Below are 19450 nucleotides of genomic sequence, written 5' to 3' on the forward strand. Positions count from 1 at the left end.
AACCGTTAGTCAAACGTAGCCAACTCGATCTCACTCTCATCACTCAAAATGGCTGTGCGTGAATATTACCGCTCAAGCTGAGAAATAAGACGGTGGCCTGGCCCCTTGACAAATATTAACCTGTCAAGTTCATTATTTCAAGGTTTAAAATTTAAGTGGCCAAAGTCCAGTTTTTAAATGAAATTTCTTGGGCTCTACAGGCCAAATGTCCAGTTTAAAAAAATCCTTATTTCTCAGCCTGTTACGGCTACAATGACCATGCGGCTCTGTCGACATCTAGTAACTTAGAGATTTATAATTAATATTAAGTATTACAATTATATATATAGTTTCAATAGTAAAATAATTAGTGGATTTACATGAATATGTAAATGGGCTACCAACCAAAAGTACTGCCCTAACTTCACTTGTAATAGCTGTGTAGAGTGAATTATATATTTAGTTTTAATAGTTTTTCTTCAGTACAATAATGAGTGAATTTACATGAATATTCAAATAGTTTTTTACTGGGTGAAATTATGTAAATATTTTAATAATTTAATAACTATTTTTAAAGAAAATAATAAAATCTCCAGCAGTTGGGTTCGAACCCACTTACTACAACCTACCACTACGCTAGAGCACCGCCGCTCTACCACCCATCATAGATGGCTACAAAGTCGCTTATGATAGGGGAGTAGTTTAAAGAGGGCTGTTGAATCCGGCGATCCACAACGAGCCTAGTCATTTTGACTTAAATAATTATTGAAATTGATGGTTTTCCCCACTGGGGTTTTCCCAGGACCTTTTTTCCCATAAGCAGAAGCTATGGGTTTTTATGGTCCGAAATTAGTTCAGATACAGTTTAGTTAAGATTAGTTAAGGTTTACTTATAGTGAATACTTATGTTTGATATGTTTTATATGTAAAGACCTTTAAGATAACATTGTACTCTAAACCAAAATAAGAACTGTCGTATGGCACGGCCTGTAATTGCTAAGAAATACTGTACTATTGTAAAGGCTATAGTAATGCATTTGAAAGGTTCGACGGATGGTTTTTGTTAGTAGGATGTTAAAAGGCCCTCTGGCCCTGTAGTCCTAAAACTTCGGAGTAACGAATATTGGGGATCGCTTGGTAACAATAATAGGGGGTAAAACTTGAACTTTGTGTTAAAACTAGCAAAAGCAAAGCATGAGTAGAACGTATTGGACTCTTGATGGAGAAAGAGCGCTTGTTACCATCGGACAATATAGATCGCAAACCGACTCTGCCGAGAGAGGTTGTAAAAGGAAGGCTTAGAAACTTTAGTTAAACGGACGTGTTTTCAAGGAAAATTATTGTAATGATATCTTGATTTAAGTATGATTTGACAGACAACACAACAATTAAAGAAATTATTGACGATTGCATTTGGAGCTTCTTCGTTATTGAATAAAGACACACAAATAAGTTAGGGATTTAGATCGGTGTTTCAGTCCGCCGATGTGATATCAGAAGGGTATCACAAACTCTTATGTTGGGATGGAAGTCGCAACATAAAATGGTGCCGAAACTAATTACGTGCTCGGGAAAAATTACGTTAATTGGACAATTTTGTGAAAATTGGACTTGGTTCGAGAACTTAGAAAATTGTGGAAATCTTCAAGTCCCTAGTCAACTCCACGTTGGATGTTTATTGCCGATGCCTGTGAAGGAAGGGAACGTGAACCTGACGCAAGAAGTCCAGTGGCGGGGAGCGATAAGGAGCGGGATGAAGGAGTCCCAGCCCAAAGACATCAGAGTCTACACAAGCTAAAGGAGTGGTCCTTCTCAAGGTTGGATGGAACTATATGCAGTTTGGAAGCAACGAACAACCGGTAGACTTCTGGTTGATAACATTGATTCGCACTTCGTAATGAAGTTGGGTTCGTAAAAACAATTTGTATTAAGTGAAAACGAAGGTTTGACACTAAGTTGTCGTAAGATAAAAAGTTGTGCTCTGGTTGAGCTTGGTTAAAGTTGTGCTCTGGTTGAGCTTGGTTAAAGTTGTGCTCTGGTTGAGCTTGGTTAAAGTTGTGCTCTGGTTGAGCTTGGTTAAAAAAGTGCTCTGGTTGAGCTTGGTTAAAGGGTTTATTACCGATAGGTCGGTCTTGGCTTGTTGTGAAAGAGAGAGTGTATGATGGCGTGGCCACGGTAAAAAACTAGATGCCCCAGAATGGGCGAATGTAGTATCGTTCCAGAAAGAAGCGAAATTAAGTAAATACCCTAGCCGGGTATCCCCTCCCATGCCCCAGCACGGTCATTAGACAAAGTGAGACAAAGTCCATGAAAGGACAAAAAAGCTCTTAATTGAGCACGAACCTTTTCCTAAAAGGATAAAAGGGTTAGCCAAGATGAAAGAGTTGCACATGGGCATTCTTAAGACCTGATCGGGGCGTACCTAAGAAAAAGGCGACGCTTATTAGTTGGCTATTTCGATAGACTTAGTAGTGCATTCACGACACGAGCGGCGCTGTTAGATTTATTTCGAACGGCGTCGACGAGTGATTAACAGTTGTACAGACCGAAGTTTGGATACTCCCTTGTGGTGGTCCCTTCGCGAGTCCCTGGCTGACTTTGTCCAATCGTTATTGCCGTTGAGTAGGTTGTTTGGTAAAAGATAAAATTACTATTTGTAAAAGGTAATGTTGGTATTTGTAAAAAGTGTAAAAGGTATATTTGTGTTGGTTAAAAATTAATATTTATAAGGTGATTACATAACATGTACTTGGTAAAATATGGTGAAGTAAAATTGGTACAATAACGTTGATACTGGTAAAAGTCATTGCACTCAAAGTGCTACTAAAATGGTTCAGTAGGTTGTTTAAAAGGGAAAGATAAGTTAGTATCCCTGGTGTGAAGGGATGAACGACGTGGATGGTGGCATTCCTACTTTTCTTTGGTGCCTCGAGTCTTTTTTCATGGCACCTCCTTTTCCCACTTCCCTGCCCACCTGACATGGTTCGTTCTAGTTGTATTGGGAAATATGCAAAAAGGTTCATATAAAGTTTTATCTCCCTGAGAAAGGAGAAGAGTTGTATCTACCTGAGAAAGGAGAAGAGTTGTATCTACCTGAGAAAGGAGAAGAGTTGTATCTCCCTGAGAAAGGAGAAGAGTTGTATCTCCCTGAGAAAGGAGAAGAGTTGTATATCCCTGAGAATGGAGAAGAGTTGTATATCCCTGAGAAAGGAGAAGAGTTGTATCTCCCTGAGAAAGGAGAAGAGTTGTATCTCCCTGAGAAAGGAGAAGAGTTGTATCTCCCTGAGAAAGGAGAAGAGTTGTATCTCTCTGGGAAAGGAGAAGAGTTGTATCTCCCTGACAAAGGAGAAGAAGTGTATCTCCCTGACAAAGGAGAAGAGTTGTATCTCCCTGAGAAAGGAGAAGAGTTGTATCTCCCTGAGAAAGGAGAAGAGTTGTATCTCCCTGAGAAAGGAGAAGAGTTGTATCTCCCTGAGAAAGGAGAAGAGTTGTATCTCCCTAAGAAAGGAGAAGAGTTGTATCTCCCTGAGAAAGGAGAAGAGTTGTATCTCCCTGAGAAAGGAGAAGAGTTGTATCTCCCTGAGAAAGGAGAAGAGTTGTATCTCCCTGAGAAAGGAGAAGAGTTGTATCTCCCTGAGAAAGGAGAAGAGTTGTATCTCCCTGAGAAAGGAGAAGAGTTGTATCTCCCTGAGAAAGGAGAAGAGTTGTATCTCCCTGAGAAAGGAGAAGAGTTGTATCTCCCTGAGAAAGGAGAAGAGTTGTATCTCCCTGAGAAAGGAGAAGAGTTGTATCTCCCTGAGAAAGGAGAAGAGTTGTATCTCCCTGAGAAAGGAGAAGAGTTGTATCTCCCTGAGAAAGGAGAAGAGTTGTATCTCCCTGAGAAAGGAGAAGAGTTGTATCTCCCTGAGAAAGGAGAAGTGTATCTCCTCGAATTAAGGGTTCTTTGATTCAATTTAAGAGTTATGTCATTAAAAAGTAACAAATTGGTTCATTAGTATGACTTGTTTCAAATTAGTAAAAGTTTGATACGCTCTGAGAGCGGGGGTGATTAGTTGGTCTCATGAACGAAACATTGCAAAATATTATTAATGTTTGGAAAGATATTTAAGAGTTCTTGCAGTAAAGCAGTAGTCAGCTCATAACATTCTTGAGTAAAGAAAAAGGTGCATCGCCGCCTCAGCTCACAGAAGCAACGTTTCAAATTCTACCTCTGGTACTACAAGTGCTACCACCTGAGAAAACTTCTAAAGGACTAAAGTTAGCATGATGTATAAAATTATAGTTTGAAAATATGTTAATTAAGTTGAAAACTGTATAAATAGCTTTAAGGTCTGATATTTTGTACGAAAAATAACTTTAACTCTTTTAAAAAGAATCTTTTTGACCAAAGGGATTGGTTCCCATGAAAAACAAAGTAATAAAACTAGTTAGCTTGGATAGGACAGTTCAAAGATTCAGCTGGGTCTTAATGACTTGCACGTGCACGGTTAAAAGTTAAAAATAAAGCAATAAAAGGAAAATGAGGGGCAATCTTTTATTGTCAAAAGACAAAAATAACACAAAAAGTTTCTCTTTACACATCCATGCTAAAAATATTTATGGTTGAACTTTTTAACTTAAGGGTAGCGATCGGAGCGTGGGATACTTAGTTCTCCTAACTAAAATCTCCTGCTAAATTTGAGGATAAGCACTATCCCCCAGAACAATAAAAAGTTTGTCCCCACGCTTCCGAGAGGCTTTGCCCCAGAATAGGTCGAAGGCTGGTTTTCTTCTCATTGTAAAAGAAGGGGAACCACTCTTTGAACAGATGTAGGGGAACCACTCTTTGAACAGATGTAGGGGAACCACTCTTTGAACAGATGTAGAATAACCTATTAAGGATGTTTTGCCAAACTAAAATTTCGAGTTACTTTAAATTCAGTAATGAATCAATTTAAATTTCGAGTTACTTTAAATTCAGTAATGAATCAATTTAAAATTCGAGTTACTTTAAATTCAGTAATGAATCAATTAAAATTCGAGTTACTTCAAATTCAGTAATGAATCAATTAAAATTCGAGTTACTTTAAATTCAGTAATGAATCAATTAAAATTCGAGTTACTTTAAATAAAGTAACAGAAATCAATTAAAATTCGAGTTACTTTAAATAAAGTAACAGAAATCAATTAAAATTAAATGTTAAACTTAGATGAAGAAATGTAAATTTAAATGTAGTCTCTTCAAGAAATTGAAAATCAGTTAACAAATAAGCAAATAAAAATAGTAAAGTTGAGTTATCTCAAATGATGGAATGTTGAGTCAAAAATTGGAAGGCTAAGAAATTTAAAACAATGTTGTCGGATCGCTTAATTGTAGGAAATACTAAGATGTATTTCGGCGGGGAGTGTTGAATCCGGCGATCCACAACGAGCCTGGTCATTTTGACTTAAATAATTATTGAAATTAATGGTTTTCCCCACTGGGGTTTTCCCAGGACCTTTTTTCCCATAAGCAGAAGCTATGGGTTTTTATGGTCCGAATTTAGTTCAGATACAGTTTAGTTAAGATTAGTTAAGGTTTACTTATAGTGAATACTTATGTTTGATATGTTTTATATGTAAAGACCTTTAAGATAACATTGTACTCTAAACCAAAATAAGAACTGTCGTATGGCACGGCCTGTAATTGCTAAGAAATACTGTACAATTGTAAAGGCTATAGTAATGCATTTGAAAGGCTCGACGGATGGTTTTTGTTACTAGGATGTTAAAAGGCCCTCTGGCCCTGTAAAGTCATAAAACTTCGGAGTAACGAATATTGGGGATCGCTTGGTAACAATAATAGGGGGTAAAACTTGAACTTTGTGTTAAAACTAGCAAAAGCAAAGCATGAGTAGATTGTATTGGACTCTTGATGGAGAAAGAGCGCTTGTTGTATAATTTGCTAAGAATCCGAAGCTGGAGAGCTTTTAGACAGTGATGTCTATGACTAAAGACGTTTATTTTTTAATTTAGCCTAATATCTATTCCGCACCTCTAGCTTAATGTCTGGAAACTACTCCCATAAGGATCATATATCTTAGGAATAAGTTTCGCAGAATCTTCGTCAGATATTTTGTGGTGCCCGAGCCGCCTGGCGGTGATTCTGCAAATATTGGCCTTATGAGAGAAGTTTCTAGACCCTCCGCTAGGGACACTGAATAGATATAAGGCTAAATGTACTACTAAAAGTGTTTTTTACTAAATAATTTCCTTAAATCATGTATTCGTTTGGAAATATACAAACGAAGGGAAAATAAATAAATGGGGGTAAAACCTAGTTTTCTTTTCTCCGAAACTTCACTAATTCGATTTTTGGTAAACCATATAAAGACCAGTAAGCCAGCCATTTAAAATTTTTATCTGGGAGCTTTTATTAGTCCTTCAGCCGAGCTAGCGTTTGCTGACCCGTTAGCCGACCCTTAATAATCCTGGTATGCAAGCCAACCATTAATAATCCATATACCCGACCATTTACAAATCTTGTTTACAAGCCCAACATTTAAGGATCATAACACATATAGCCGACCCGTGGCAAACCAAGTCTGCAAGCCAACCAATAACAGTCCATAAAGCCGACCATTAACAGATCTGGTCTGCAAACCAGCCTATATAAGTCCTTAAAGCCGACCATTAACAAATCTGATCCGTAACTAAGCCACCCATTATAAATCAGTTAAGACGCCCGTAAACCAACAGCAAGGCAACCATAGTCTGGTAAGCATGACAACTATCAATTTTCCGTTCATCCGACCATAAACACATCATCAATCCGACCATTAAACAGTCTGGTCGAGATAGCCAACCATAAACAGAGTAGTAAGAAGACGGCGAAATATACTTCTATCGACGGAAAAGCCGCATGTAGACGGTCGGATAAGACACGAATAATAGTCGGCAAAGTAAAAGAAGCCGACTTGTAGATAATGTTATCCAACAATGAGCTATCCACAAAGCCGACTAATTGCAGAACATAATCCCGACCTCATTTTGGAAATCCCTAAAATTTTCCGTGCACGTTAGAAAAGGCTGGAAAACCGCCGGACCAACCCATTTTCGGGAAGTACATTTCGACTGTCAAAAGGAAAGTCTACCGACCATTTTGCGGCAGTATAGGGCAGTGCCGGTTGAATCTCGATCCGACTCCGTTGGCCCAACGTCGATTTTGCTACTGGGGTAGGTTTTCCCACATTCAAAAATTACAATAAAAAATATTTTGCAATATGTTTAAACCCAAGTCCATCCCAAACAGCCTGTCCATCATCAATAGCTCGAAATCTCATTGGACGATACCCCAGCGTTACGCCGGGCTCGACGGAAAAAAAATGGAACACTATTTCTGTCCGACCGAAGAGCATTTCCGATTTTCCGTCGAGCTCGCGTAAGAAAATTTCCGTCGAACCCATTTCTGCCGTGTTTCCGTCGTGTTTTCTGCCGAGTGAGAACCTAGCTTTAGTCTGACGAAAGAATCAGGCCGTCAGATTAACCCGCGTATTTTTCAGTCAGGTTTTATATTCTGTTATTTAGTACGACCTGATCTATCAAACAACACCGCGGATTCATACATGTACCTCATGAGGTAAGAAATCATACCTCATTCAACCATTTTAACCTCCGTCTGATTTATTGATGGCCCCCTTTGATGACGTCAGATTTCATATACTCGGAATCGCCATTTCCAGCTCTATCATTTGCCACCTTTTTTATTCATGTACCTCATGAGGTAAGAAATCATACCTCATTGGGGTCAAACACGACCCCGCCCCCCTCAAATGCCCCAGCTGTGACGCCTAAGTCTGCCAGATTTATTAATGAGCATCAAAACTAAACTCATTCCAATAGTCAGACCTTTCGTACTTTATGAGGTAAGATTCAGGCCTTTGGCTCTTGGTCTAACACGTTTATATAATAAGGGCTGGAATTTTATAATAGAAGAAAGCACCGTGGTTGCAATTAGATCAATAAAAGGGCTAATCGTAATCGGGTTGTAGCTTCGGAGTTTTCATTCTTGTTATGATGCGCATTGTCTTTCATTGCGTCTAACCACAAATCAGCTCTGGTGATATTTAACGTTAACACTCGTGTTGGCAAACTAAGAATATCGTTGAGGTGAAACGAGACAATAGTGTTTATACTGCAAACCAGTTGTGAATGTATCTATGAGAATATAGGGTTAACAGTTGAGGCGTAGACAATTGGGCCTTTTCAAATACATAAAGGTTATATCTCTCATTTCCTTTATTTTTTCCCATTGACTAATTTCCATGTGTCCAAGACATATCTTTATTGGGTGTAAAATGTGTTCAGCTTACTGGTTGGAATACTGCTTTAATAATTCGATAATTTTTCCTTAAAAAAAAAGAGAAATAATTCTACATCTAGGTTAATAAGTTGGTAGTAGTAGTCCTCCTCTTGACTAGGAGAGGTAATAATTTGGTTTTTCCAACTTGTTATTGAATCTTTTGGTTAGATTGTGTGGACAACAAAATTAATTATGAGACTTCAACATTGTTGTTTTTTAGTAAAACAAAACTGCTTGAAGTTGCTTATTCTCAGTTTTATATTACCATAAGAGGATTTTTTTTACTCCATCGTAACCTTTCAACTTTTAACCTTAGCTTTTTTTATCCTTTACTTTATGAACATGATTGTTTAATAAAGGTCTTCGGAAGTTTTCTGAAACATTTTCTTACTATCCGTGACCTTGGCTTCACCGCTCTACGTCTAAGCCTTGCCCCTATATTGTAGCAGTCGGCGGGATCACACGGCTGAACTTATTTTTAGTTTGTGATACTAAAAGCGCTCCCAAGGTAGATAACACGGCGAACTAAATTAGTTAAAAATATATTCTGGAATCGCGATCGGAACGGGCTTAGATCATTTCGGAGGCTCCGGTAAAATACACGATATGATTGTATTAAGACAATTCTCATTCATAACAGGTTTGGCTGTACTTGATTTTTTCCATGGTCACCATTTCATTGGTGTTATCTGCGAGACCACGATCCAAATATACAGCTTTTAATCACTTTCTAAATATATTTGGCATTGTACTGTTTCAAGGTACGAACAACACAGATTTCGAGTCGTGAGAAAGAACAAACGTTTTAATGATGAAAAGTTCCTGAAATAGTTTGATTATTTAAATATGTGTCTTAACGAATTTGTTTCTTCTCACGCTTTAGTCTTGGCAGTTTTTCGCCAGTCTCTAAATAGCCCAAACTTGAACGTTTTATACTCTGTCGTAATTTCTCATCCAAACCGTGATTTTATAACTAATCGTAAGTAAAAAACTTGTGTTAAGACACTAGCATCACTAGAAAGATCCGGCGTTGCCTGTTAGCTTGCCAGGACATTATTTTTCTTTACGGGTCATTTTAGAAGAAGACGTCATGTTCAACTCTGAAATCCATAAGATATGAGAGAGTAAACCAGAATACTAAATTCAAGGGATTTACTACGAGTTATTTTGGGGCAGGGCCTATATCAAGCCGGTCCGCGACAATTTGTCCCCGCAGATTTGGTTTTAAGACAAATTTGTCTAGTAACAAATCGCTCTCGGAACACTTGGGTCTCGGAGCAAGGTCTCGAGACACTTTGGTCTCGAGACAAATTGGTCCCGGTACAATTGGGTCTCGGGACAAATTGGTCCCGGTACAATTGGGTCTCGGGACAAATTGGTCCCGGAAAAATTGGGTCTCGGGACAAATTGGTCCCGGAAAAATTGGGTCTCGGGACAAATTGTTCTCTGGACACGAAAGTCTCGTTTTAAGAAATTATCACCCCTTCAGCATTTACTTAACCCAGCGAAATTTAACCCAACCAGAACAAACCAAACCAAACCTAATCTAACTTAACCTAACCCAGCCCAACCTAACATAGCTAAACCAAACCTAACCCAACCTAACCTAACCTAACCTAACCTAACCTAAGCATATCAAGCATATTTTGCGTAAAATTGAGCTCTAAAAGGCATGCCTGAATTTGGTAGCGTTATCAGCGTATTGAGAATGGGCATCGGCATTTCCGCAAAATCTGCCCTACGACTCGTTCCACGCGTACAGTCACACGACATTGACCAAAACTACTAAAAAATAGAGACACTGCTACTACTTGAAAAAATTGGTCTTGACATGCCCCTTCATGTACTTTATCTTTTTCATATGTATAGAATGTTTCTTACAATTCTGACCGCAATTTTTAAAGATGGTCTCCGATTCGAGATGATCTTTGTTCATACTAAAGAGTAACGTACCTGGCAAATTCTAGCTTCCAAGATAGAGCGGTTCGAGCTGAGCGTTGATTGCCAGACAGTCCGTTGAGACTTTTACTTAATAATAAATGGACAATTCTGAATTATTTTTAGGAAACTCCGTGAAAAAGGAGCGTACATTTCCAAGAGTGTACTGGAGTTTGTGGATGCTGGCTTTCTTCAGCATTTCATGTTTTATCTTGTCAAAATTTCTATCTTTACTGACACCTAGAAGTACTTCGATACCTTGGCTGACTTGTTAAAATTTCCCGACGTCATTCCTCGAATCCCTTCTGAATCAGTCATTCACTACTTCTTGGCGCTAAAATACATAACATTAAAAATGCGTCAAGTATAGGTTTCAATTTTTTATATTTTCTCCCTTCAATTAAAACAAATAATTATACAACTATTTTAAATACTAATGGGACTAGCTATGCCACCGGTTCACCCATGTGTTTTAACTATTTATGGAAAAGAAACCAAGGGGTGCAATTTACCTGCACAGTGATAAATTTTTTATATCACGCGTTATGATTTTTCAGCGTTACGCTCGTAACGCAAACCTCACAACGCAAATTTTAAATATCACTCTGAAATGCGATTCAACGACCTTTGCGCTATCTAGCGGGGATAACTTAAAGTGTAAACAAAGAAAATAATTTAGGGCGCCAAAAATTTGAATTTTGTCGTCTGCTCGCGAAAATTTCAACAATATTGACGGAATAACCACATTTACAAATACCAACAATGCCTAGAAAACGTGGGAAAAAGGTTTATGAAGTGCAACTGAATATGTTGCTAAGTTTTAGGAAAGAAAATAAAGACGTAGTAATAGGAACTTTTAAATTCTCGAAAATTAATTATGATTAAAGATGGAATCAGCTTGTCGCAACGCGAGTGGCTAAAAGTGCGCCTCTTTTTAGTGTAAAAAAAACTAAAATAGCAACATTGTGGAAAGTGTTGCAATAAATGAGCTAATTAGCATTAATTTGGAAAAGGAAGCCACATTAAAGGGTAATAACTTATCCGTAAATGGGGAAATTTATTCAGTTGATAAAACTTGAACAAAAACAAACGCACATTTAGCCGCTTATGCCGCAACGAAACTGCGCCACGAAGGTAGTGCAGCTGTGGAAAAAAAGTAAACTATTAACCAATACCATAAGTTCGTAAGATATGTTCTATAAGTTTGTCACTGGTTACTGAAAGCTTGTCATGAAGTGACGTAGGGGAAACTTCATAGATTCTCGTAAAGCGACGCCTGGTGAAGGGCTGTCAAAGGCTTTATACAGACTAAAAATGAAGATGGACTGCAAAACCGCGTGTAGTCAATTCTCACGTTGTTCTCGAACTACCTCTCAGCATATGGGACTTACGAGGTTAACGCCCTCTTTTCGGAGAGTTGTTCTGCCAAGGCTACGAAGCGCGTTCGACGACAGGCAATGTCAGCCACTAACTAAAGGCCGCCGACAGGTTATGGCAGCGCCCACAGAAAACATCTCGTAAATCCCGTATAGCATTAAGAAGTATAGGCAGTGTCATACTTATGGAGCATATCTTATAAACTTATGCCAAAACAAACAAACTTTCAAGGACACGCCTCCATGCTGTACAATATTCCTCACGCCACGAGACACCACTAGTGGCATCCCAAGCTCACTGCGTGTGAGAGGCTAGCCAACTCTAGCGGTGTCTCTAGGCGTGAGGGTAATTATCTAGTATGGAGGCTTGTCCCTGGTAGTTTGTTTCCCTGCATGTAATATGCGCATCGGAATTATTATTCAGTACTATAATAAATAGCTTCTTATAATAAAATAGCAACATATTAAATCGATTATAAGTATTGAACTTACACTTCAATAAAGGCAGAAAACAAATGCTTACTTTACTATCGTTTGAAATAATTGTGGGCCTTGGCTCAATAAAACTCTCGCAGAGCCTCAATTAAACTATAGTCAGTGGTAAGTTAACCGAAAAAGCATTCGAAAATAGTTTTTTCGGCAGTTCAAACGCTTGGGTATCATCTCTAACAACTCTTTCTCTATTTAAATTTGTTCTTTCCTCAATTTAATCAGCGCCCAATAATTGAAAAAGCATCACGGAGGGCAGCCATTTTGAATTTTTGCGGGTAAAATATTGGGAAAACGTTTATAACGTTCGTGATAAACCTATAACGCCAGCAAACGGATGGCGATACGATATCCCCGACATTTGGCGTTATGATAACGCGTGATATAGTAACGCCGACACGTGAATCGCATTTTTTCAAATTTAACGCAAAGTGATATCATAACGCAAGTTTTCTTGCGTTAAAGCCATAACGCATGCCTGCTGAATCGCACCCCAGGAATTTTCTTGCCTATGTAGACACCAAACAGTAGTTATACCCACCCGTTTGAAATACCAGCATTATGCTGTGTTTTTTAAAAAGTAATATTTTTTACAACTTTCAAATTAGAGAAAAAGATAATCAACCATAAAGCTAAATTGTCTGGAATAAGGCGAACTTAGCGACTTAATGGGTAGGGGTAACCCAACTTAAGGTAATGCAATCAAACCACTCCTAAGACCTTCCCATAGGGTTACTAATATCAATCATATAGTTTGGTCAAATTCTGTATCGAATTGTGGTTGTGTATAAAAACACACATAAAGACAAACAATTCACTTTCTCAAATCTATAGATTGGAGAGAATAAAACATTAAATGTGTAAAAGCAAAGTATAATCTAAACGATGTGGCTATAAAGGAAAATAAATAAAAACTCTTCTGACAATCCTTGTTCTCTCTTTCTGAGCGGTGCCGGGTTACAAAACAAAAGCTAAATCCCTCACCCGGACACATTTTTGCTATTTAACAAATAAACTTGTTCAGAATATGTGACAAAAAACTTTAAAATTAACATTAAATCAAATAAACAATTTACTCCAGGATTTAATTTTTGTAGATACCACATAAATAAAGGTTCATCAAATTCATTGTTAAAACGCCACGTTGAAAGAGAGATAGAGCAATAGTGCAATTTTTCTGCGCATTTACAGACCTTGGAGTTCATGCAACTCCGTACAAAAAAACCAATAAATAAACTATTGCTCTTTTAGCTAATTTTTTAATGTTTATTTAAATATTATTTATAATATAGACAGAGTAAGCCGTTTTAATTATTTTAATAAATATTTCATCTGAAAGACTTATCTCCAGGATACTTTGATTGACAGGATTACGTATGTCAGAGCTCGATAAACCAAGTTCAGCATAATTAGATATATTATGTAATGAAGGAATTCCTCCTAAATAAAGAAACAATTTAAAATCAGTAATAATATATTTCTTTTCAATCTCAAAAAACGAGTAAATTCTTCAAAATAAATACGAAGATTTCAATTAAAGATCATTTATAATTAAAATTAAATATATGTTATACTCTATGAGCTTTATGTAATATTTAAGGCATTAGTAAAACCAGGAGTTCATAATAATATTATGAACTCCTGGTAAAACTAAATCATGCACCGACTTATTTTTTTTTTTTTTTGAAAATGACGTTGTCGTGCTATATTCGTAACTTACTATATCAACACCATAATCTTTAAGAAGGCCGCTACCGTCCGGAAAACAGATTTGCATTCTGAAATACGTTTTAAATTAACTCTAAACCATTAATTAAAATTTTGAGTCCCATAATAAATATGTGGATATTTACTAGGAACTTCCCCATTTTCTTGAACTGCTGTGGGAGCGCGTCAAAATCTATCCATTTTCTTTAAAAGGATGTACAATGCGTTTTGAAGCGGAACGGGCCCCGACATTTAGGCGCCGGTCATTTAGGCACCGCCACTTAGGCGCCGGGACAGTTAGGTGCCGCGAAATTTAGGCTCCGCGACAATTTGGCACCGAGACATTTAGGCTCCGCGACAATTAGGCATCCAGACATTTAGGCTCCGCGACCATTTGGCACCGAGACATTTAGGCTCCGCGACATTTAGGCGCCGGTCATTTAGGCACCGCCACTTAGGCGCCGGGACAGTTAGGTGCCGCGAAATTTAGGCTCCGCGACAATTTGGCACCGAGACATTTAGGCTCCGCGACAATTAGGCATCGAGACATTTAGGCTCTGCGACCATTTGGCACCGAGACATTTAGGCTCCGCGACATTTAGGCGCCGGTCATTTAGGCACCGCCACTTAGGCGCCGGGACAGTTAAGCTCCGCGACAATTTGGTGCCGCGACATTTAGGCTCAGCGACAATTTTGGCACCGAGACATTTAGGCTCCGCAACAATTTGGCACCGAGACATTTAGGCGCCGAGACAATTAGGCGCCGCGACATTGCCGTAAAATGTTCGTGAAAGATCTGAGATATTTAATAAAGGAACAAAACCAGTACATTTAGGCTTATATACTTTTTATTCAACTGACATCAGAGTTCAACCATGTTGTTGTTTATCTTCATTGACTTCCCAAAATAATTTATGCCTTTTCCAAAATATCTTTGTTTATCTTCATTGACTTCCCAAAATAATATGCCTTTACCCAAAATATTGTTGTTTATCTTCATTAACTTCCCAAAATAATATGCCTTTTCCATAATATTGTTGTTTATCTTCATTGACTTCCCAAAATAATATGCCTTTTCCAAATTATTGTTTATCTTCTTTGGCTTCGAAAAATAATATGCCTTTTCCAAGATATTGTTGTTTATCATCATTGACTTCCCAGAATATTTTGCCTTTTCCAAAATATTGTTGTTTATCTTCATTGACTTCCCAAAATAATATGACTTTTCCAAGATATTGTTGTTTACCTTCTTTGACTTCCCAAAATTAATGCCTTTTCCAAAATATTGTTGTTAATTTTCATTGACTTCCCAAAATAATATGCCTTTTCCAAATTATTGTTTATCTTCTTTGACTTCTCAAAATAATATGCCTTTTCCAAACTATTGTTGTTTATATTCATTGACTTCAAAACTTAGTTTAGGGTATGTATTTTTTATTATTTTAGGATATGTTTTGTAAAATCAGGTACGTTTTCGTGTCCTTTAATGGGGATTGCGAACATAGTCATGCCGTGACGCACAGTGACAAAACACGGGTTGCCAAATTGAGAGGTCATTACGGATTTTTAGAAGAAATAGTGGAAAAGGTTTTGTCACGTAAATGTCTCGACGCCTAAATGTCGCGGATCCCTAAATCATCCTATGAATTACTGATGATTTACCGGATAAATTACCGATAAATTACCGGATAAATTACTTATGAATTACTGATGATTTACCGGATAAATTACCGATGAATTACCGGATAAATTACTTATGAATTATCGATGATTTACGGGATAAAATACCTATAAATTGCCGGATAAATTAACTATACATTACCGATTAATTATCGGATAAATTACCGATGAATTACCGGATAAATTACCGATGAGTTACCGGATAAATTACCGAGGAGTTACCGGATAAATTACTTACGAATTATCGATGATTTACCGGATAAATTACCTATAAATTGCCGGATAAATTAACTATATATTACCGATTAATTAACGGATAAATTACCTTTCTGTCGCAAATTTATGGTAGTTTTTTTTTGAAGTCTCTATATCGTCTATTAAAGCACGTTGACTGTTGAGCACTTTATACCTTGTTCAGGTCCTTATACAACGAGAACCAGGAGCAGATGACAAAGGAGTCTTGGACGCTAGCTTCCACAATATAGAGGGCAATGGCACCCGCTTACGTCACGGTTATTAACCAAAATCATTACGCCAGTGCCACCACTCGTAGGAAATTTGAGCTTTATTTTCCAACCAATAGCGTGGCTGCAAAGTCTCGAAAGGAGATCTGGGAAATCGCGTCTGGAAACTCTTTTTAAAAATACGCATCGTCTGCTTATAATTAGCCTAGGCTTAACGAGTATTAGAGTTTAAAAATGGATTTCAACGGCTTTTTAATCTTTTTTGGGACTAAAATTGATAATGAAAAACCCAGCGAGTAACGTATGTACACTATTAAAAAACTAAAATGTGTTTCAGTGCCAATTTTTTTCTAAATTTCTTCTTGAATTAAATGATAGCTACAAGAGGTTGGGAAAAGAAATCACTCACGATCTTTTAAAACCCAAAAAGTAAGAGACGGTGATTTCGTTTCCAACCTCTTGTAGCAGTCAATTAATTCAAAAGAAATAAGGAATATTTTGGCCCTAAAACACATTTATAACATTGTGTTTCGGCATCTTTTAAAACCTTGCTTTTATCTTTTGAAAACCCGACCCCAATCATTCCAGTGGGCACAGATTGTTAATTAAGCCTTGGCTTACCTGGGTATTGACTATTTAGTGGGTTGAAGTCACAAAATGAAGTTTTATCTTAATACCAACGGTTACAGCTGTTTGAATAAAGTAATTAATTATATTGTGTATATTTATGTCGCGATCGGATAAGACGAACCTCAGTATCCACCGTTAGTCCGTTATTACAAAAAAAAAATTCCGAGCAGACTTTGGTGCCAGATATAGTCCACCAAAAACATCGTCTGCTATAGTAGTAGGGACTGTACAGATTCGCAGAGATCCAAGATGGCCGCCACCCCAAGATGGCGGCCAGACCCTCATCCACCAGACTCAAACCAAACTTTCCAGACAAGTCTGGACTAGCCCGAGCTCCTGCCTGTTAGTTTCATGACATCACCTTCTTAACTTAAACCAAAACTAAAAGCTATATTCAACCTTGACGTCATCCTTAGCTTGCTGGCCCGAACCTGCCGCCGTATTCTGCAGGCTTAGCCTTCCGCGCCCACTTGGATTCTCGTCGCTCATGGGTCCATAGAGAACTGGATTCTGGCTTTTGATTGGCGGCTTAGGTTTCGAGGGGAAATTGGATTCTGGGCTGAGATTGGATGTTCATGCAAGCACGGAAAGATAGTGGTTCAGTTCAGTTAGCTTTTCAATTGACACTGAACGTACGGTGTAATGTCAGCATTTTGTGTCGGTTATCGTCAAAGGTCAGTGCAATAACCTTTAACCTCCATGTTTAGGTTCTTTACGCCATCTATTTCGTGAACCTTCAAATAGCAGACTATTTTCGCCAATTCCCACATGTTTAGGGTTAGTGCACTGTATCTCGGTAACATGACTCTGGAATGGAAGTTTGTAACGATAGTGTACTTTATGGTAGACGAAGTATAATTTTACATTTTAATAATATAACTTCACAATCTTTAATAAAATATAGCATTGTCGTCAAAAACCTTGTAGCAGAGGTGTTTTATCATTAAACGGGGCGTGTGTAGCTGAACCATGCAAGACTATCTAAGATATATTGTGCGCAATACACTGGTTAGGCTTTAGAGAGCCTATTTGTCTTTATGAAAGAGAGATTCCAATGCACAGAAATTGAAGACGTAACTGTTCTGATATACCATTCCAGTTCACGGGTAGAATGTATCATGTCACCAAGTAATAAGCTGAGAAAAACGAGCGTAAAAACGCTGCTGTAGGTTGAAGAAGCCTAAAACAATAGATTTTCGGTTATAATTCCCGGGTTTAATCTTGGCATTTCTAATTTCTGTTAGTCCTGGATGAGTACTAATTGTTGGTATCGAGTACCTTGATCGAATATCAATACACGTACTTGTACCAATAATAAGTGATACATATCGTGAAGATTACCAATTACATGAATGACATTCGACATATAAATGCTAGAACGAAAGGACACCATTAAGACTTCACCCTGTTTCGATAGTGTCGCACACTCTATGGTATAACCTTGAATGAAACGTATCTTATTGATTGCGTTCAACTTATTTTGGCTTTTGAACTAACGATTTAACTGACGATGTAGCTTCTCCAGTTTCACATATAAAGACGACACACTTCTATATTAGGCAAACTTACACTCTACTATCACTTAAATCTAAGATTTGCCTAAATGGTCAATTTGGCAAACGAAAAAGGCGAAACAGGAAGCTTCTTGTAATATGTTGGCTTCAATCAGTTTTATTCATACTTTCTACCAAAAATCTAATTTAAAATTATAATTATAATAAATTTATACAGAACGATATTTCAGAACATATTGCTTTATTTTGACCAGTTTATGAAGAAACGTTGTCGCTACTCTCATGACAAGAGAGCAAATTTTTGCCGTTGTCATACAATTGTTTATTTATAACATTTTGCATCCAAATGTACCTTCAAACACAAGCAGGCTGATGTTACTTCATTTGAGGTGACATTAAGTAGCAGCAAATCCTGTATATAGATAGTTTACACAAATGGAGCATAAATGAAACTTACACCAGAAGGCCGGGCTGCATGGAGGACAAAAAGAGACGGGTTTCTGTCCTCCTGGTGTAAATGGTATGATTCCTCCAGATGTGCAAATCCTGTATATTAAGATCAAACCTTTGTGAAGCCTTAAAACATTATTAAATTTTTGTAATATTTTCTAAATAAAGTGGTAAATACATGGTATTTGATGTTAATTATAACAATTTCAAGTATGTATTATAGATTGAAGCGTGGACGTTATCAATATTGACTGTAGTAGCCCATTCGTGTGACACTGTCAATTATACCACTGTTTTATCCCAAATCTTTAGCACAACAAAAACTCATTTATATTGTTAGACACTTCATTAACCATATTTACCAGTTGAACGTACTGCAACATTTACTTTTAAACCCATCTATCATAATGTCTTTCTTTGATTATATCACACGTACAGTCAATGGTATCCCATTGGGGTAGGATTGCCTATGGGGCTGTGATACTTTGAATGGTTATACTGAATGACGTTTCTGTCTCATTACCCTTGAGTGAACCCACTTCAGCATATCAGTAGGATAATATTATATACTATAATTAATATTCTATATTGCATTAATTATATAATTATTATGAGAATTGAATGGCTTTAATAATGGTCAGTTGGCTCATTCGATGCTCATGTTATTTAATAACGACGCAGAACGATAAATGAAGTCACATTAATGATTAAACTTACATAACACCTAAGCAGAACGATAAATGAAGTCACATTAATGATTAAACTTACATAACACCTAAGCCTTGGTTGAAATAATTTTCGATCACGAGCTGAAACGTCTTACACTATAAATGAACGTTTACTTTTATTCAACTATATTGTCACAGATAATTTGCAATTGATAAAATAAAAGCATACCTGTCC

General features: G+C 37.4%; 1 long non-coding RNA gene across 1 annotated transcript; it reads right to left on the reverse strand.

The window, feature by feature from the left end:
* Nucleotides 1-18466: 18466 nt before the first annotated feature.
* LOC149676407 (uncharacterized) lies at nucleotides 18467-19018 on the reverse strand. Its single transcript, XR_016366752.1, has 3 exons — nucleotides 18910-19018; nucleotides 18726-18853; nucleotides 18467-18643 (listed from the first exon to the last, which is right to left on the reverse strand). It is a non-coding gene; the product is annotated as an uncharacterized LOC149676407 (long non-coding RNA).
* Nucleotides 19019-19450: the final 432 nt, after the last annotated feature.

Source organism: Phalangium opilio, unplaced genomic scaffold, assembly GCF_054372755.1.
Source record: "Phalangium opilio isolate 3A_F unplaced genomic scaffold, DU_Popi_V2 ptg000046l_1, whole genome shotgun sequence".
Taxonomy (NCBI): domain Eukaryota; kingdom Metazoa; phylum Arthropoda; class Arachnida; order Opiliones; family Phalangiidae; genus Phalangium; species Phalangium opilio.